The sequence below is a fragment of the Schistocerca nitens genome, chromosome 5 (assembly GCF_023898315.1).
Source record: "Schistocerca nitens isolate TAMUIC-IGC-003100 chromosome 5, iqSchNite1.1, whole genome shotgun sequence".
In the NCBI taxonomy this organism is placed as follows: domain Eukaryota; kingdom Metazoa; phylum Arthropoda; class Insecta; order Orthoptera; family Acrididae; genus Schistocerca; species Schistocerca nitens.
In genome coordinates this window covers 563262390-563284484 of record NC_064618.1, presented here as the reverse complement: position 1 = coordinate 563284484, position 22095 = coordinate 563262390, and the positions used below count along the sequence as shown (strand labels likewise).

The following is a 22095-nucleotide window of genomic DNA, read 5'->3' as shown; positions in this document are numbered from 1 at the left end:
TCGTGGAGAGCGGCTGACTGGAGCTACGAGTATATAGTGTGTTCCGACGAGTGGCGATTGCGTCTCATTTCAACATTTCAAATGATGCAAGGCGCCAGTGAACCAACGCCAGAATAAGGTGTTTAACACACAGTTTGTGGAGGGTGTAGTCAAACCTGGAAATGATTCTGTGGTCTATTTTTTCCGTATCATGACTGGGGTTCATTTATTCAGGTCTCTATCAATGTGAACCATGATGTTTATTTCGACATTCTCGCTGACCAAGTATTATTCCTTCCTCTACATCTACATAATCAGTATACTTTGGCCGATAACTTCTCTCAAGATGGCAGCAATCTTGTTCGCAGGGCTGCGTCCATACGTTCCTAGTTCGACGAACACTTAGGCACCCTGTCACTCCTCGAATGGTTTGCTAAATCATCCGATCTTAATTCACCATTTACCGTAAATATCGGCGGAAAGTGGCCATATGTATGACAACTCATAGGAAATGAAGGATCAAAGGACGTTTACTACATCGGACGATATAAGAAAAATCTGTTTATAAACTTCCATTCGCGTTTGGATCTGCTTCAAAAGGATGATAACTTCTTTTGATTGTGCCTTTTCCCCGCATCTGCTCAGGGTAGGTATGATTACAAACGGATTTGGCACGGTTAACTTAAGGGGAGGCCAGATGCCCTTCCTGTTACCACCTAGGACCTTAACTGTCTGCGTGGAGTGTTAGACATGTGAAAGTGTGCGACCACTCCCGCCGGAGGTTCGAGTCCTCCCTCGGGCATGGGTGTGTGTCTTGTCCTTCGCATACGTTAGTGTAAGTCAATTTAAGTAGTGTGTAAATCTAGGGACCGATGACCTAAGCAGTTTGGTCCCTTAGGAATTCACACACATTTGAACATTTTGAAAGTGTGCGAATGTTTTCTAAATGTTTGCGAATCGTGTAACTGAGGCAGAACTTGGGTACCAGCCAGCTATTCACTTAGTGAGATGTGGGTAACTGCCTGAAAACAAATACAAGCTGGCCGGCACACCGACCCTCGTCATTAATCCACCGGGCGGATTCGATAGGGGGCTCGTGTATCTCCCCGTCCCGGAAGCAGCGGTTTAACACGCACGGATACCGGATGTGTCTTCAAAAAAAAAAAAAAGATGGTTACATCGTATCTAAATGTTGTGTTTTCGACACTGTGCATCTAGCAACAGTAAGAGTTAAAATTCTCCGATGATCTCACCTAATGGTATCAACATCTTCAACTTTTGTAGTCCTGTCGTCCTCAGTTGCGTGTAATATTACGCTATGTCGATAATTTTTACCTTTGGACCGTCTAACTACAACTGAATGAAACATAATTTTCGTGCCATACGTGTTTCGCCTTCAGTTTTTGCAAGACATATTCAGTGGCAGGTATCGTCGATGTTGGTCTACATGTTGTATTTTTGTTCCATTTATGGCGCTGTTCTTTCTTCTTCTTATAACTGTAACCTGAAATTTTTTTCTAGACTTCACAGTACTAGGAGATGAACACTTTCCGAGACCAACATCGATGAAAACTCCTACTGAAGATGTCTTGCAAAAAATAAAGGCGAAAACTGTGTTTCATTTAGTTGTAATTAGACGGTTCAAAAGAAAAAAATTATCAGCATACCGTAACGGAATGGTTGGTGTTGTACAGGGCATATGCAGGCACATAGTCCGGCATTGTGCATGTTCCTGGACCATGAAGACAGGTTCCGACTGCTGCATATGCTGTGCCCTGATCATCGGAGTGTGGCAGGTGGTGTGCCTGTTTTAGTCGGACTAAGAGGAGTGTGTAACAAATAATACATACAGACATGGAAAAAAGATTTTTATGTTTAATTTGAGGGTCCGTTTTGCCTCTCACCAAAGATCAAACCACAGCCTTGTTTTGGCGCCAAGTGTAGCTTTACCTATAAACTGCTCCACGAGTGCCAATAATTGAGTCTTTTGTGTTTTGTACTGCTATAGAACAAATCCGTACGTATACAGACAATTTTTGGTTTCTTTAAAGTGCTATGTTACTTTGGTATAATGATTAAACCTCAACTGAATTTTGGCACCAAGTGAGTTGTGTACAAGGAACTACAAGAAGAAGATGGCGGTTTTGGTGTACATACAGATTGGCTGCTCATTTTTATTGTGATGAAATTCTGGATTAAGATACATAGTGAGTGGCTGTATATTTTTTTATGGCGATAAGGTACTGGGTTGTGATTGGAAGAACAAAATAACTGTTTAGCCTTAGAAGCTCTGTGACCGCCCTATTAAAAAAAGAAGAAAAAAATGACGTAAGGACAGGGGAGGGGAATGGAGGGAGAAGCGAGAGAAGAGGGAGAGGTTCTTCTCAGATGATAGTTACGTGGATTTGCCCATTGCATTCCTACTTTTATGGATTTAATTTCGCCATTCTCCCCGTCGGCTGATGTTTTGGCCATTCCTTCTAGAAGTGTTTGCTGAATTTCACGCTACAGATACCCATTCTGTTTTAACATGGTACAGCCGGCCGCGGTGGCCGTGCGGTTCTGGCGCTGCAGTCCGGAACCGCGGGGCTGCTACGGTCGCAGGTTCGAATCCTGCCTCGGGCATGGGTGTGTGTGATGTCCTTAGGTTAGTTAGGTTTAAGTAGTTCTAAGTTCTAGGGGACTTATGACCTAAGATGTTGAGTTCCATAGTGCTCAGAGCCATTTTTAACATGGTACAGTGTTGATGGTATGCTATCGGTACGTTCCTGAGCTGGTCCGCTCTCTGTCATTTAAATTCCTGAGTACATGTACAGTTCCCCTAATCCCCAAATGATCTCTCTCTCTCTCTCTCTCTCTCTCTCTCTCTCTCTCTCTCTCTCATCATTGCCTACGCTGCTTGCCTTCCCATCTCGCTTTACATGTAATTTTCTCCAGTTCCATCTACAGAGATCTATTATGTAAGGTGTTCTTTAGATAATATCTTAATATATAACCCTCTTCAAATCGCACAGCTGTTCATTAACATAAATCAGTTTGTTAAAAATGATTTTTTGTAATGTAGTTCAGATTAGGCGTTGTAAAATCTTCGTATCAACTGAGAAGAGTATGCATAATACCATATTGAAACTTCCTGGCAAATTAAGAGAGTGCGCTGGACCACGACTCGAACCTGGGATCTTTGCCTTCTTCAGACAAGAATTCTACCGACTGAGCTACCCAACACAACTCACGACCCACCCTCACAGCTTCACTTCTGCCTTCCAAATTTAGCAGAAATTCTCCTGCATACCATGTAGGACTAGCACTCCTGGAAATCCAGTCCGGCACAAAGTTTTAATCTGCCTGGAAGTTTAGAATGCAACCGAAAAGTGCGCTGCCTTTGTGGAGGAACTGGGATTGTTGTCAATCCAGATAGTAAAAAACAGCTTCCAGACGATTAACTAGCAGTCCGTTACGAGCAACAGTACAGAACCCTAGCCCCATTGTGCGTGAGGAAGGTGGGCAAGGGAGCGCCCGGAATGGAACCTGGGTCGATGGCGTCTCGATCTCTCCACTGAAGAGTGCAGCATATTTCTAAAGCTTAAAGGTCGTCGTAGTAATGGGTGATGATGACTAAGTAACGATGGACGTCTAAGGTACGATGACCCATAGGTTTAACAAGAAGGTATACCAATCATATTACGAACTGACATAATGCACGAATGTTGGACGCTTTTCATCAGTAACGAGGGTAATTTGAGGGCTGTGAGTATGGAGAGAGCATCCTACACCCTGTCGTGTAACTCTTCAGCAACATTTCGACAGTGGACTTCGTCCTTAAACACATTAATGCAGCAACACAGCGCGATCATCTCGTGAAGCCGTTCTTCCAGGTGGCAGGAATTAATGGAATGGAATCGCATACGGTTTCTACTGGCATGAACTGGTTGAGGCTTCCAGTGTATCGTCACAGAATCCGACGTCACACACTGGATGACCTCACGAGGGCCACCCTCGAAGTTTGGGACACCGTCTCGTGGACAGTATGCCATGAAGGATCCAAACGTGTTACAATGCGTGGGACCACACGGAGTGGCCGCACGGTTTCAGGCGCCAGCCACATCAAGGACTGTGCGGCTGCTCCCGCCGGAGGTTAGAGTCCTCCCTCGGGCATGGGTGTGTATGTTGTTCTTAGTTTAAGTTATTTTAAGTAGTGTGTAAGTCTAGAGGCCGATGAGCTCAGCAGTTTGGTCCCATAGGAACTCACACACATTTGAACAATGCGTGGGTGGGCGCAACGTGGTACTGAATGTTACTCAGAAGCAGGTTTTGATTTCACAGATGCGAACTTCCGAAGAGATTGCCTTTATTTTGATCAATTTTCTTCTGAATGGGTGAGGGAAAGAGTTCCGATAAATTTAAAGAACGACATCGGCTCCATAAAGCTGCAATTTTAAAATAGTAATTTATCTAGCACTACTAGCTAGTTTCTAGCGTTTGCTCATTATCAAGCGAACAGTGGATGCAAATGCACCATCCTCGTAAGTAGTCGACAACAGAGGTTACATGCTTTGCAATCTTACGCATAGCAGATTGTGTGTGTTACGCGACTTCGGAAAACTTATACACAAAGAAACATAAACAACTATCTGCATACAGATCTTGGCCATTTCGCTTCATTTTTGCGATCAGTATGTTCGAAATACCTTCGAATTCGTTCGAAGCTACTTTCATATTTGGTTCAAATGGCTCTGAGCACTATGGGACTCAACTGCTGAGGTCATAAGTCCCCTAGAACTTAGAACTACTTAAACCTAACTAACCTTAGGACAACACACACATCCATGCCCGAGGCAGGATTCGAACCTGCGACCGTAGCGGTCGCGCGGTTCCAGACTGTAGCGCCAGAACCGCTCGGCCACCAGCGGCCGGCTTTCATATTTGGTGATTTATCCTCGAAACGTACAATGGGCAGAGTTCTTGTTGCTAGGCAGTCCCCATTGTAGTCACAAAGCTGGGCTGGTATTTTGGATGTTCGTATTTTGTTCGTTAGGCGACAATTTGGAAATTTAATTAGTGCCTCCATGAAGATAAAAGTGTTGCCATTCATCTGGGGTTTAGACGGCGTTTAGATCATCGAGCGCCTTCTATGATGTTAATTCGCGATAGAATCTGTCATTAATGAAAAGATGGTGTTCGATGACAAGTGTGAGTGCGATGTAAACGAAGAGATGCGTTTTTTTTTCTACGGAACATGCAGAGTTCAAAGTTGAGAGTTGGCCAACACATGCAGTTATCACTACAAACACTGACAGCGATTTTGTAGAGAAGAGTGCAATAGATCCCGTACTACGAAAGGTGGTTCACAAACTGTATATGAAATAGAAACTACAGTGCAGACATATAAACAGTACGATTGCTTGTAGGAAACAATCATTAACACTGTCGAAATGACGTCTCAGACATCCCAAAATGGCAACAGGCATAAATGTCTATACGCAGATTAACTGTAAACCCGGGCTTACTCATTGAGATTGAACTCGAAAAGCTAAAGCTAGGGCGTTAGGTGCCATTTTTTCGTTTTCTTTCTTGGAAATAACATCTGTACAGTTCATATCCACCTCGACATGTGAAATGTGCGATAACGGCACATCTCATGGCGGAGGAGGAGAAGTGTAATGTTTTATACAGCAAGGCAAACCATACTGCGTAGGAGCACCAAAATCAACACCTGTCTGGGTGAATTGGATACGTATTGGTCATAGCTAAAAAAATCATCTCGACCGCCTCCCCCCCCCCCCCCCCCCCCCGACTCTTTCCCTATCTTTCTGTGGCGGCTTCCTCAAGCATAAAGTTTACGTTCCTCCAGTTGAAGAAATATAGCAGAAGAGAGAGGACGCTTCGAGAAATTTGCTTGTGAGTGGTTTTGCAAGAAAGGTAAACCTTCCGAACGCTTATGCGGCTATTATTGAAAGGAGTGTCCGTATAGATTACACCTAAGGCGTGTGTAAATATATTTATCTTGGAGGTACGTGATATAACTGTTGTCGCAGTTTGGGAAGCATGGTATTACACAAAGCATTTTTATACACACCGTTGTTTATTTTTGCCACCGACCGAACCTAATGACGCAAACCAAAACTTGGAAAAAAAGAAGCCTAAATCATCACAACACTGCCACTGAATTTCGCTATTATTACAAAAGATTCAAGTCAACTCCAGACATTAATCTGATTCAAATACGTTCGGCTGATTGTCATATCATGAACCTTCGATCATCTCTTTAGAAAACCCTTTTCCACTGCTTAACACACCAATGGCGGCTTTGTCATTCACTTTATCGCGTTCTAATGATAAGTGGTTTCAGGGAAGTGGCACGACCTTGGAAACCGCATCCGGACACTTCTTGAAGGATCAGTCTTAACTGGCTTCTGCACCTGAACCAGTATGGGAATATTTTGCAAGTAAGTTGGGACTGCCCACCTGCAAGTTCTCAGAAGCTAATGGACCGTACTACGTATCACATTCCTTTGACGTCTCACTATTCTCTTCATTGCGATGTTCTGAGAAGAACCGTAGCCATGATGTTGGCACATGAAGGGCGTTGTACTGAAATTCGACCAGTGGCGTTTCTGGATAATTTTAGCCCCATTGCGCTTTTTATTTTCACTGTTGGAGGAAATATAGCTTTACACTATCAAATGGCTCTGAGCACTATGGGACTCAACTACTGTGGTCATAAGTCCCCTAGAACTTAGAACTACTTAAACCTAACTAACCTAAGGACAGCACACAACACCCAGCCATCACGAGGCAGAGAAAATCCCTGACCCCGCCGGGAATCGAACCCGGGAACCCGGGCGTGGGAAGCGAGAACGCTACCGCACGACCACGAGATGCGGGCTTTACACTATCCATTAGAACTGTACGGACACCTATTAGTGGATAGTAATTTGGTGTGTGTCTACGATAACCTTTATGAAGGTTTGAACTCTACTGGGGACACTTTCAATGAGGTGTCTGAATGTCTCTGGAGGAATGTCAGCTCATTCTTCCTCAGGGCTGCTCGGAGAAGGAAGTGATATTCGAAACGATGGTGTCTGAAACACCCAGTGCTGTTCCATTGGTTTCGGATCGGGAATGTCGGAATGCTTGCCCTTTTCACGAATGTTATTGTCCAGATACTATGAGCTCACACATACTGATTTATGACTGGGTGAGTAGTCCTGCTGATACAATCAGCCTTCGTCTATCTCTGCTATATGCAGTACAGCATACTGTAAAATAGGTTTCTATCCTCCTACATGTGGCATTAAGCGCAGTAAAGTAGTCGCAGCCTAACCACAAAAAACACTCCCATACCCATACGCTTCCATGGATTACCTCAGGGTATAGCATTGTTCATCACTTCAGATTACTCGTTTCCAGTTGGCGTTGCCCTTTACACCACCTACAGTGACACTTAGCACTAACAACACAAACTTGTAACGTCTGAGGAGCTGATGAACCATTGTATCTCATTTTCTTAACTCATTACGCACAGTCATTGTGGTAGATGGATCTGCTGGTAGCACTCCGGAACTCTCAAGTGATTTCTTCCGCTGATTTCATGCGACTTCTTACAGGCACTCTCCGCATTGCTGGATGGTTCACGTCCGTCAGTACATGATATCTGCCAGGTCTTGGTTTAGTTGAGGTTGTTCCTTCGCGTTTCCACTTCTCACTCACATCGACTACAGTAGACTTGATCAGCTTTAAAAGGGTTCAAATGTCCCTCATGGATTTGCTACGCAGATGGCGTCTAACGACTAGTCCACGGTGGAAGTCACTGAGCTCGCCTGAAGGAAACATTCTGCTGTTATTGCTTCTCTGCTGACAGCGTAATACTACAAGCCTCCTTTTATTCTGCCGGGTCCGGATGTCATGATGTCTCGTAGTCAATGCCGCATTCACTAGTTTTCTATATACTTCTAATCAGATAGTATATAAAACCGTTCAGTAATTTGCGTGAACGGTACGTCAGGCCAGGAAGAAAATCAAAACATACAGTTGAATCCACTAGCTCTTACGTAGAGAATAGATGGCCGTATATTTTCTTTGTCAGAGAACAGACATTGCTTACTGACTATTTTAAAAAGCAAATTGGAGTACATTCTCTAAGTCCTTTGGACAAACTGCATGAAATAATACGTAAAAAGAGACTCGAATCGTAAAAGAAAGCAAACAAAGTCCCATCAAGTTGACACACGCGCACCACAGGTGTTGTGGCAACGGGAAAACAGTGATTTCAAGCAATACCTGCTGTCCGTTCCAGATTTAGGGCCCTTTACCTAAAAGTAAAGATACTGGTGGCTGGAAAAAAACCGAGTCCAACGTAGAGGTTATGGCAACCACATCTGGATGTTTTGCACACCTTACAAAATGGTACTGGAAAAGCGATTCCCTTAGAAAGGACTAAGTTGAAAGAAAAATGCGCTGTTGACCTAGAAAGCACTGTCTTTCTACGTATCGGGAAATGTTCGCTGTTGTTGCAGACCGACGACAGATGTCAATTGGTTGAGCAATAGTCCAAGGTGCGCATATCACCTACAATACTACCACATAAAGTAAACCAGTGTGATGTTGACACCACCCGTGTGTTTATATTTACACTGATCAGCCAGATCATTATGACCACCTACCTAAATGCCGGTACGTTCACCTTTGGCTTGGATAAGAACTGCGACGCGTCGTGGCATGGAAGGAGTGAGGTGTTGGTAGGTCGCGAGAGGGACTTGTTACCACATTTGCACATACAAGTCATCTATCTCCGTTAATTCCGGGGAGGAGGGTGAAAAGCTCTGACGCCACGTTCAATCACATAATCACATCCCAGATGTTTCCAGAATGAGATTTTCACTCTGCAGCGGAGTGTGCTCTGATATGAAACTTCCTGGCAGATTAAAACTGTGTGCCGGACCGAGACTCGAACTCGGGACCTTTGCCTTTCCCGGGCAAGTGCTCTACCAACTGAGCTACCCAAGCACGACTCACGCCCCGTCCTCGCAGCTCCACTCCTGCCAGTTCAGTACCTTCTCATTCTGGAAACATCCCCCAGGCTGTGGCTAAGCCATGTCTCCGCAATATCCTTTCTTTCAGGAGTGCTAGTTCTGCAAGATTCGCAGGAGAGCTTCTGTAAAGTTTGGAAGGTAGGAGACGAGGTACTGGCAGAAGTAAAGCTGTGAGGGCGAGCCGTGAGTCGTGCTTGGGTAGCTCAGATGGTAGAGCACTTGCCCGCGAAAGGAAAAGGTCCCGAGTTCGAGTCTCGGTCCGGCACACAGTTTTAATCTGCCAGGAAGTTTCACATCCCAGATGTGTTCGAGTGGATTCGAATCTGGCGAGTTAGGGGGCTAGCACATCGACTTGAACTCGCCCCTGTGTTCTTCGAAGCACTCCATTACACTCCACGTCCTATGACATGGGGCACTATCTCGTTGGAAAAACGCCGCTGCCGTCTGGAAACATGATCGTCATGAAGGGTTGTACGTGGTCCGCTACCCGTGTATGATACTCCTTGGCCATCATGATGCCTTGCACGAGCTGCACTGGACACATGGATGCTCACATCAATGTTCCCCAGAGTTAATGTGGCCGCCGCCAGCTTGTCTCCGTCCCGCAGCGCAGCCGTCAAGGAGTTACTCCCCTGGAAGGCGACGAATTCACGCTTTGCCGTCGGCATGATGAAGAAAGTATCGAGGTTCATTAGACAATGCAAAGCTCTTCAACTGCGCCAACGTCCAGTGCCGATGGTCACGCGCCCATTTCAGTCGTAGTTGCCGATGTCGTGGTGTTAACATTGGCACATGCGTGGGGCGTAGGCTGCGGAGAAGCATCATTAGGAACTTTCGGTGCACTGTTTATTCATCCAACATTGCACTCTGCCCAGCATTTAAGTCTGATGTTAATTCCACCACATTTCACCGTCTGTCCTGTTTTACCAGTCTGCCGAGCCTATGACGTCTGATTTCTGTAACTATGGGCTGCCGCCCAACCCCACGACGTCTTGACGTGGTTGCACCTTGGTTTCGCCACGTGTTGAAGACACTCGCCAGGAAACGCTGCTATCGCCTTGGACTAGTTTATATCGATAGTACGTCGGCAGTCACAATTTTCTAGTTGATCAGTGTATTCGTTGGCAGCTCAGAACAAAGAAAAAGGTTGCGTGAATGCAGCGCCGTCTGTTCATTGGTTACGAAAGAATAGAAGCCAGTGTTTTGATACAGTAATCGTTTGGAGGCAAGCAGAAAAGTAAGGCTTCAGAATACGTTGATAGGGTATGCCATCTCTACACAATGCGCGTCCACACATCGCTTACCATACCAAGGATAAGAATTAGTGTTCTTCTTGAGAAGTTTTTCACTCGTCAGTCTACAACGGTTTGAAGATGACTAGGAACTCAAAATTGCTATCGTCAACTGTTTCCATTCCCAGGCGGAGAATTTCTAGGAAGAATGACTGAAGAATCTAGTGCAACGTTACGAAAAGTGCGTGGAAGCAAACGACGGTTACGAGCAAGTGAAATAAATTTATAGGAAATTAAAAATGTCAAATGGTTCAAATGGCTCTGAGCACTATGGGACTTAACATCTGTGGTCATCAGTCCCCTAGAACTTAGAACTACTTAAACCTCACTAACCTAACGACATCACACACATCCATGCCCGAGACAGGATTCGAACCTGCGACCGTAGCAGTCGCGCGGTTCCGGACTGAGCGCCTGGAACCGCGAGACCACCGCGGCCGGCTAAAAATGTCAATAAATGCTTTTTCTAACGAATATATTTTTTATGCCCGAACGAGCCTTTCTTCTCGAATACGCTTCTTACCATCCACAGTATCGAATCTCAGTAAGAAAAAAAGATCACTTGTATCCTTCTCAAAGCGGTACAACATCTAGGGAAAATTGAATTTCACGTTTCCTGTTAGTCAGCATTCATAAAATGTGGCAGCCGTTTTGCAGAAAACTTTTTCATAGTTATTAATCCCTGCAAAATACACTTTTAACCGGCAGTGTTGAGCATATGCTGTGCACTTCCTCAGTGTTTCAATCTTTTGCCTCAAACTTCACCTGCATCACTCTCGAGAGACGTACGGCGACGTTGAATTGAAGCTGCTCACTTTTTAGTAGAATTAGACTCCTCACAAACCTTCACCAAATTTAATTGAATTTCCGTTGGTAACAAACATACGTAACACAAATTGAGCAGTGAAGAATAGCCAAGGAGAAATTTGGGAAACGAATTACGTTACAGTGAAAAGAAATAAACATTTTGATGTTTGCCGATGATTTTTAATGCTGTACGAGACTGCAAGGGACTTGGAACATCACCCGAATCACAAGAATAGGCTCTTAAAAAGAGGTTATAAGATGAAAATCGACGGAAGTAAAGAAACATTGACAGAATGTAATGGAATCAAATTGGGCAGTGTTGCTCCGAAAAGAGTACATGAGGCTTCTGTCCGGGTACAAGAATAACTGACGGTGGCCGAAATGGAGACGATAGAAAATGCAGACTGACAATAGTAAGAAAATATTTATGACAAATTTTAAACTTTTAATATACACTGAGTTGACAAAAGTCATAAGATAGCGATATGCACATATACAGATGGTGGTAGTATCGTGTACACAAGGTATAAAAGGACTGTGCATTGGTGGAGCTGTCATTTGTACTCAGTTAATGGACTATGGTAGCAGACGACGGAAGCAAATGTCTTTGCTAACAGCACGACATCGCCTGCAGTGTCTCTCCTAGGCTCGTCACCGTATCATTTGGAGCCTAGACGATTGGAAAACCGTGGACAGCTCAGATAAATCCTGATTTCAGATGCTAAGAGCTGACGGTAGGCTTTGAGTGTGGCGCCGACACCACGAAGCCGTGGTCCCAAGTCGTCAACAAGGCACTGTGCAAGCTGGTGGTTGCTCCTGTATGATATAGGTGGTGTTTACATGGAATGGAATGGGTTCCCTGGCCCAATTGAGCGTATCATTGACTGGAAATGGTTATGTTAGAGTACCCGGAGACCATTTGCAACCATTCATGGACTTCATGGACCTAAAAGTGTCAACCAGCCACAGTCGTTAGCGACTGGTTTGAAGTACATTCTGGACAATTCGAGCGAATGATCTGGCCATCACCGGCCGGAGTGGCCGTGCAGTTCTAGGCGCTACAATCTGGAACCGAGCGACCGCTACGTTCGCAGGTTCGAATCCTGCCTCGGGCATGGATGTGTGTGATGTCTTTAGGTTAGTTAGGTTTAATTAGTTCTAAGTTCTAGGCGACTGATGACCTCAGAAGTCAAGTCGCATAGTGCTCGGAGCCATTTGAACCATTTGATCTGGCCATCCACATCACCCAACACGAAATTCATCGAACATTTATGGGACGTAATCGAAATATCAGTTCGTCCACAAAATTCTGCACTGCGTACACTTTCGCAATTACGGACGGATACCGAGGTAGTATGGCTCAGAATTTCTGCAGGGGACTCCCAACCACTTTTTGAGTCCATGCCACATCGAGTTGCTGCACAGCGCTGGTCAAAAGGAGGTCCGACATGATATTAGAGGCGTCCCATGGCTTTTGACACCTCAGTGTACACTGTCCAGTCACATTAATGTGATCACCTGTCAAAAGCCTGTTAACCAGCTTTTGCACCATGGATCGCTGCCAAACGTGCAAGAAGCGTGTCAGTGAGGTTCAGGATGGTATCGGCAAGGATTCAGAGGACGTCGACTGTAGTGTCGTGGCTAGCTGTGCTGGGTTTCTCGTTGAGGAACTGTGGCTCGACTAACCCGATCGAGCTGGTCCCACAGATTCCCAACCAGGTTCAAATCCGGGGAATTTGGTGAGCAGGGGAATACGATAAATTCATCCTGTCGCTCTTCGAACCACGCACGTACACAGCAAGCTGTGTGACATGTTGCATTATCCTGCTGGTAGAGGCCGTCATGCCGAGGAAAACCAAACTGTACGTAGGGGTGGATATGGTCCCCAAGGATTGATGCATATTGTGTTCAAATGGCTCTGAGCACTATGGGACTTAACAGCTATGGTCATCAGTCCCCTAGAACTTAGAACTACTTAAACCTAACTAACCTAAGGACATCACACAACACCCAGCCATCACGAGGCAGAGAAAATCCCTGACCCCGCCGGGAATCGAACCCGGGAACCCGGGCGTGGGAAGCGAGAACGCTACCTCACGACCACGAGATGCGGGCATATTGTGTAAGAGGTGTATTGCTCCTGCGATATGCAAGGTATAAGAAAATCTCTGATCAGAGAGCAGTGTTGACGGCAGTAGGAACTGTGTAGCTGTAGCAGTAAGTTGTGTCTAGTCTGGAGTCTGCTCTGGTGTATCGTGTTGGCTGGGCCGGTCGCGGTGCAGCGATGCCGGAGCCTGAGTATTATTGTGTAAGGTAAAAAGCAGCCTCGCGCATATGTATTAATGTTATCTCAAGTCGCATGTAAATGTTTTAAAACTCTCGTAATAATAATCTTCCTCATAAAAAGTAACTTTTAACAACCATTCATTTCAATTTAAAGAATTTACTAATTTCTCCCATCCATGATTATCCCGACTATTGCAATAGAAAAATCAGTTGCTTCCTTTCACAAATGACAGATAGGTCGGCCAGCATTGCACAGAGCTGTGCCGGAAAAATATATTGTAAGAGCAGATATATGACTACATCTCAGAGATTCAGAAAGAAATACGATCCTGGCCGGTTGTCGCCAAGTGTAACCTCCCCACAAAATAAAATAAATAATATGAGTATGATTCTTATTTTAGTGTAACATCAAAAGAAAATTCTTTCACAGTGTAACCTCCCAACAGAAAATTTAATAAATAATATGAATAATATTCTCATTTAACCTCCCCACAAAATTCTTTGACATTTAATCTCCCCACAAAAATTCTTTCTGATTTAATCTAAGCTCAAAATTCATTCACATTTAGGGTAACCTCAAAACAGAAAAATTCCTAAATCTCTCAACAGTAAAAAATTATAATTATGTCGTTCACATTCAGTGTAACGTCCCAATAAAAAAAAAATAAATTGAGTAACCTGGTAATAAAACAATGTAACTAACGTCTCAATTAAAATTGTCACTCAGTTATGATTTTTCAATAATTCACTGTGGATTTAACCTGGTAAATTTTGGACGACTGCAGTGCTGCGTCATGGCCCTGAAAGATCACTCTGAATAAAAAAGGAAAAATTCTTACCTCAATGAAGTCGCCGGGTATATCTGCTCTTACAATATTTTTTCCGGTACAGCTCTGTGCAATGCTGGCCGATCTATCTGTCATTTATGAAAGGAAGCAACTGATTTTTCTATTGCAATAGTCGGGATAGTCATGGATGGGAGAAATTAGTAAATTCTTTAAACTGAAATGAATGGTTGTTAAAAGTTACTTTTTATGAGGAAGATTATTATTACGAGATTTTTTAAAACATTTACATGGGACTTGAGATAACATTAATACATATGCGCGAGGCTGCTTTTTACCTTATACAATAATACTCAGGCTCCGGCATCGCTGCACCGCGACCGGCCCAGCCAACACGATACACCAGACCAGACCAGAGCAGACTGCAGACTAGACACAACTTACTGCTACAGCTACACAGTTCCTACTGCCGTCAACACTGCTCTCTGGTCAGAGATTTTCTTATACCTTGCATATCGCAGGAGCAATACACCTCTTACAATTGTTGTTGATCCATTGCGCTTTCTCAATGTCGAGATCACCCAAGGAATGCCACGAAAACATTCCCCAGACTGTAACGCTGCTTCCTGGCTACAACGAGTTTGCTTTCAGACTTTTCATGCCGTACACGCCAACGGCCGTCTAACCGATGGAGCATAAAATGTGATTTGTTTGCAAAGGCCACCTGTCTCCGCACAGTGGACGTCAAGTATTGGTGTGCAAATTCGAGCCTTCGTCGCCGGTTAACAGAAGTCAGCACGGGTGCAAGAACAAGGCGCCTGTTGCGGAGGCCTGTAAGCAGCAACAGATAAATGTTTCCGTGTCCACATTACGACAGAGACTGCGCCGTTTTCCGCGTCCCCCGATACGCTTGGCGAAATAATGGGAAGGCGTTGCTGCTAGTCGCCACTGATTTCATTATGGAATATTGTCCCTCTTCAAAGGGATAATCCCGGAATTTGCGATCCAGGAAAATCATGGAAAAGATAAACCTGGGTGGCCGGAGAGGGATTGGATTCCATCGCTCTTCCGAATGCGAGTTCAGTCTGCACCTCCCTTGATAAAGAGACGCGTGTAGTATTGCATCCAGTGCGGGGACGGCTTGTTGAAAACCTCCTTCAGCACTAAGTCTGTAAAGTTAACTGTAACATGTAACCTGCACAAATAGTGTGAGGATGTGCTGAAAAGTAATGCCTCCGAATATTTTATGTGAAAACTCTTAAAGATTTATTCGTAATTGATTGACCATTCATACAGGTGTTTACATACATGTATTAAACATGTAAAATATGAAACTGAATGATAAATCCAATAGTCTGCTATAACTGTATTTATTGAAGTCGGTTAGTGACTCACACACCCCCTTTCGCAACTTGTAAGTTGTATCTTCTAGTCTATGTAATGCTTTGTTATATGGTATAAGGACCTATTACAACGCAGAGTATCAGTTGACATGGTTAGGCAACGTTCTCAGCCTTCATTTGGTAAAACCATCATCAGTGATGAATGTCCAGACAATATTAAAGTCACTAAGTAAAGACATATACTGAGGTGACAAAAGTCATGGGATACCTCCTAAATGGTGTCGGACCTCCTTTTGCACGGCGTAGTTCAGCAACGTGACGTAACATGGACTCAACAAGTCGTTGGAAGTCCCCTGCAGAAATTTTGAATCATGTTGCCTCTACAGAGGTCCATAACTGCGAAAGTGTTACCGGTGTAGGATTTTGTGCACGAACTGATCTCTCGATTATGCCCCGTAAATGTTCGGTGGGATTCGTGCTGGGCGATATGAGTGGCCAAATTATTCGCTCAAACCAATCGCGAACAGTTGAGGCCTGATGATATTTTTGGCAACATGAAGTCCTTGGATGGCTGCAAATGGCCTCCAAGTAGCCGAATATAACCATTTGGACGAGAGGACCCAGCCCATTCCACGTAAGTCGGCGGTTCTAGGCGCTTCAGTCCGGAACCGCGCTGCTGCTACGGTCACAGGTTCGAATCCTGCTTCGGGCATGGATGGGTGTGATGTCCTTAGATTAGTTAGGGTCAAGTAGTTCAAAGTCTAGGGGACTGATGACCTCAGATGTTAAGTCCCATAGTTCTTAGAGCCATTTGAACCATTCCGCGTAAACACATTCGAAACCATTATGGAGCCACCACGAGCTTGCAGCCGGCCGGTGTGGGCGAGCGGTTCTAGGCGCTACAGTCTGGAACCGCGCTGCTGCTACGGTCACAGGTTCGAATCCTGCCTCGGGCATGGATGTTTGTGATGTCCATAGGTTAGTTAGGTTTAAGTAGTTCTAAGTTCTAGGGGAGTGATGACCTCAGCAGTTAAGTCCCATAGTGCTCAGAGCCATTTGAACCAGTTTGCACGGTGCCGAGTTGACACTTTGGGTCGGTGGCTTCGTGGGGTCTGTGCCACATTGGAACCCTTCCATCGGCTCTTGCGAGCAGGCAACGGTTTTCCAGTCGTCTATGGTCCAGTGATACGGTCACGAGCCCAGGAGAGGCGATTCAGGCGATGGCGTGCTGTTAGTAAAGGTATTCGCGTTGGTCGTCTGCTGCCATGGCCCATTTACCCCAAATTTCGCCGCACAGTCCTGACGGTTATTTTCGTTGTGCGCCCCACATTTATTTATGCAATTATTTCGTTCCTCGTTTGTTAGCACTGACAAGTCTACGCAAACGCCGTTGCTCTCGGTAGTTAAGTGAATATCGTCAGCCACTGCGTGGTCCATGGTGAGAGTTAATGCCTGAAATTTGGTGTTGAGAGTGAGGATTTCGGAATATTGAGTTCCATAACGATTTCCGAAATGGAATGTCTTATGCGTCTTGCTCCAACAATCATCCTGCGTTCAAAGTTTATTAATTTCCGTCGTGCGGCCATATTCACCACAGAGACCCTTTCAGATGAATCACCTGAGTACATATGACGGCTCCGCCATTTTATACCTTGTGTACGCGATACTACTGCCATCTGTGCATGTTCATATCACTATCCCATGACGTTTGTCACCTCAGTGCATATTTTAATTGGTTTAACGTCTGTATGTAAACACCTGAGTTGTACTATATGTCTGGCAATCAATTATATACAATTGCTGTAGCTGTGGCTTTCCTAGTTTTAAAATTATCCTAAAGGTTTTCAGATAAGAGAAATGGTATTAAAATTCTAAATCTTTATTCTACATGTCTACATATTCAAAATCCTCTGCCGCTAGAGCGTTCAGAATTGTAGTACATGAAATGAGTCGAGGTTGTGGCTCCGTCAAAAAAGTCAAACATTCTACGCTGATGATATGAACAAACTGGTGTCTCGTTGGGACAAACGTGGTCATCTTTAGGGTGACTATGTTGAGGAATAAATATACTGACATTGAGAATAAAATGTAGAATGTTAATAACGTTATTTTACCTAAAAAGCTTTAAGAGTTTTCCCATAAAGAAATTGGACGCATTTCAGCACACTCTTGTTGTTCTGTTAAGGTAGAACACGATTGAAACTGGAGGCCCTTAAATGGAGTTTTAATCGAAAAGAGCATATTTCAAGTGCATTTATACCATCCAAGACAACATTTCATACTTAAGTCGGTGCTCACTCGTAACTACAAATTCAAAATAATTTCACAAACAGCTCGATCGTGGATTTGTTATTGGAACGTTTTTGCTTCTATTGTCGTGTCAGTTTCCACTGTTAGTTTTGTTACAATGTGTATCAGCTATAATTTATGTTTTTCCAGTGTTACATGCGTTAACGAAACTAAACAAAAATGTCGTCTGCTATCATCTGGAAACTGATATGCAAATGGTTAAGAAACAAAAGTCAGTGACCCAAACGGACGATATAGGTGTCCTACGTAATCAGCGTGGTGGGTTGTGCTGTCTGACAAGCGTTGATCTCAGAGGTGTCGGAGACGCGGCCAGGCGCCGACGGCAGGACCTGTTTGAGACGGGCCGAGCGCGCGACGCCGCGCTGCGCTCAATACGCCCCCTGCCGCGCCGCGCGCCGCCGCTGCCCTCTGGCGGTACGCCGGCCAACTAGGCGCGCAGCCAGCTCGGGGGCGCCGCGTATCGACCACTGCAGAGCACCTCAGCTGCCGGCGAGGCCAGGGTCGCTGTCCTCAAACTCCCAACTGCAACAGCAGCCGCCACACGACCCAACTATCACTGTGCCAGTCAGGAGGGGGCGCATCAACCCAGTGGACCAGGGGCTTCAGGTCCGTGCTTTCGAGAAGTGTTCGTGGGGCCACGTCATTTGGCACGTCCTGCCCAATTTTGTGCCCAAGCCGTGTAACCACAACGCAAGCAATACGTGGCTTTTTCACAATTTTCTACGTACGTGCTTTCTACGGAATTCCTCGCAGTTACTGTGGTTGGGTTTAGAGAGGCAACGGCTGTTGTTCAACAGCTGCAGAAATGCACTGAACTCAAAGTGCTTGCGTGGAAGATCTCACTGTTCTCTTTTGTAACACTTTAATCTTCACTTCTATCATCTCTTGACAGTGTCCAGCTAGACAGCCGAATTCGGTGTAATATGCATGAAGATCAAATTTAGGTCCAGGAGATTCACTTTAAGCGTGTCTTGAAACATGGTAGAGCAACGAATTTGGCTTGAAGCTATTTTCTTCATTGGAGACATTTTGAGAGCAACCGTGGCTTATGATGATGATCATCGTCATATCTTATCCTTTTCCTTTTGCATCTCATAGGTTAGCCGTATCCACCTGTTCTGTCCTCAGTACCATTCGTTAACTGCCACCCTCTGCCCTCTTTACTTTGTATTTATACTGTGAGGCCATCTTTGGAATCAATGTTTCTTCCATTTTTTTCCGAATGTTCCTTCCAGTTTTGTTTGTGTTGTTCTACACTCCTGGAAATTGAAATAAGAACACCGTGAATTCATTGTCCCAGGAAGGGGAAACTTTATTGACACATTCCTGGGGTCAGATACATCACATGATCACACTGACAGAACCACAGGCACATAGACACAGGCAACAGAGCATGCACAATGTCGGCACTAGTACAGTGTATATCCACCTTTCGCAGCAATGCAGGCTGCTATTCTCCCATGGAGACGATCGTAGAGATGCTGGATGTAGTCCTGTGGAACGGCTTGCCATGCCATTTCCACCTGGCGCCTCAGTTGGACCAGCGTTCGTGCTGGACGTGCAGACCGCGTGAGACGACGCTTCATCCAGTCCCAAACATGCTCAATGGGGGACAGATCCGGAGATCTTGCTGGCCAGGGTAGTTGACTTACACGTTCTAGAGCACGTTGGGTGGCACGGGATACATGCGGACGTGCATTGTCCTGTTGGAACAGCAAGTTCCCTTGCCGGTCTAGGAATGGTAGAACGATGGGTTCGATGACGGTTTGGATGTACCGTGCACTATTCAGTGTCCCCTCGACGATCACCAGTGGTGTACGGCCAGTGTAGGAGATCGCTCCCCACACCATGATGCCGGGTGTTGGCCCTGTGTGCCTCGGTCGTATGCAGTCCTGATTGTGGCGCTCACCTGCACGGCGCCAAACACGCATACGACCATCATTGGCACCAAGGCAGAAGCGACTCTCATCGCTGAAGACGACACGTCTCCATTCGTCCCTCCATTCACGCCTGTCGCGACACCACTGGAGGCGGGCTGCACGATGTTGGGGCGTGAGCGGAAGACGGCCTAACGGTGTGCGGGACCGTAGCCCAGCTTCATGGAGACGGTTGCGAATGGTCCTCGCCGATACCCCAGGAGCAACAGTGTCCCTAATTTGCTGGGAAGTGGCGGTGCGGTCCCCTACGGCACTGCGTAGGATCCTACGGTCTTGGCGTGCATCCGTGCGTCGCTGCGGTCCGGTCCCAGGTCGACGGGCACGTGCACCTTCCGCCGACCACTGGCGACAACATCGATGTACTGTGGAGACCTCACGCCCCACTTGTTGAGCAATTCGGCGGTACGTCCACCCGGCCTCCCGCATGCCCACTATACGCCCTCGCTCAAAGTCCGTCAACTGCACATACGGTTCACGTCCACGCTGTCGCGGCATGCTACCAGTGTTAAAGACTGCGATTGAGCTCCGTATGCCACGGCAAACTGGCTGACACTGACGGCGGCGGTGCACAAATGCTGCGCAGCTAGCGCCATTCGACGGCCAACACCGCGGTTCCTGGTGTGTCCGCTGTGCCGTGCGTGTGATCATTGCTTGTACAGCCCTCTCGCAGTGTCCGGAGCAAGTATGGTGGGTCTGACACACCGGTGTCAATGTGTTCTTTTTTCCATTTCCAGGAGTGTATTTTATCACTTAATGCAAAAACTTCAGGGGTAATGAAGTTTCTGTTCGAAGGCTGTACAATCTAGAAACGGTATGCCACTCAGGCAAAATCGTAATTTGCATTGAGGCAATCATCTCAAAAAAAATGTTCTAATGTGTGTGAAATCTTATGGGACTTAACTGCTGAGGTCATCAGTCCATAAGCTTACACACTACTTAACATAAATTATCCTAAGGACAAATACACACACCCATGCCCGAGGGAGGACTCGAACCTCCGCTGGGACCAGCCGCACAGTCCACGACTGCAGCGCTTAGACCGCTCAGCTAATCCCGCGCGGCGCAATTATCTCAACAATGCACCAAGTTGAAGATACCCGTTTGGTGAAACACTGTGTCCTGATGTGCGAAGACGTTAGTAAGCGCCTGCTTCACATCCTCGTCCGACAGGAATTGTCGACACTTCAAGGTCTTTTTTAAGGGATCGAAGACACGATAATCGCATGGGGAGAGGTCAGGGCTATAGGGACGGTACTCGAATACCTCCCACTTGTGCGTTATGGGTGAGACTGCCAGCCAAGATCGACCGACGTCTTGCGTCGAATCGCGACCAGCACGGAACTTGACACCATTCCACAACAGTGGATCTCGACAGATGTGCGGCGCCATACACATTCTTCATTTTCCGATGGTCCGCCAGTGTTTGTCCTTTGGCAGCCAATAAAAGAATAACAGCTCGCTGGTCATGTTTGGATGCATTTTGTAACAACGTCGCTATAGTTCACTTTTCCGCATTTACTGCACATACGTCGAAAGACACGAATGCGACACCAATCGCTTGACTACCTTTCGGTGCTTAAATACCAGCAATAGAGTCGCGCTGCATTTCATATATGCTGCAACAACGCCCTAATACAGAAACTTTTTGATTCCCCTTATCTTGTGTAATGTTTTCATTACGGATCCTGTCCAACTTAATGCAACCTTTGACTTTTCGTAAAAATTTCATTCAGCTTGAATTTCTTCTCTTCGTAACCCATGATTCACTGCCATACAGCAGAAAAGGTAGTGCAATCACTTTATAGAATTTCCTTTCTGTGTCTTTTCGTGTATTTTTAAAGTTTGACTTTTAGTGCCACATATCTCAATGATTTCATGTCTACACCCTCATCTTCGTTAAAAGTAATATAACTCCCTAGGTAATAGAAGTACTGAATTTGTTCCAAAATTAGATTTTCAACTGAAATATGGTTTCGTACTGGGCATTTCTCATGGAATGCCATTGTCTTCGTTTTATTTACTGCTGTTTTAAAGTTATAATTCTTTCCAATTATGGATTAAAAGGTGGACTGATTTTTATAGTTCGTCTTCAGCATTTGCCATGAACACAATGACGTCAGCCTATAGTAGTATGTTAAGATATTTGTTATTGATTATATCTGTAAGGATCCCTTCTGACGTTATTTCTTCCAATTTTCGGATGGGGTCGTTATGTAAATATTACGAAGAGTGAGCGATGAAGTACCGCTTATCTCACACCTTACTTTAGTAAAATCTTTTGCCCCATGCAGTTGGGATCGCCAAGTGTAATATAAGTTCCATTA

At 45.3% G+C, this 22095-nt stretch overlaps 1 protein-coding gene and 1 non-coding gene across 2 annotated transcripts in view; both read right to left on the bottom strand.

The window, feature by feature from the left end:
• Window positions 1-22095, bottom strand: part of LOC126260579 (potassium voltage-gated channel protein Shaker) — a 1077050-nt gene that overhangs the window by 57023 nt on the left and 997932 nt on the right. The gene's annotated exons all lie outside the window — the stretch shown is intronic.
• On the bottom strand, window positions 8912-8986 carry Trnas-gga (transfer RNA serine (anticodon GGA)). Its single transcript has one exon. It is a non-coding gene; the product is annotated as a tRNA-Ser (tRNA).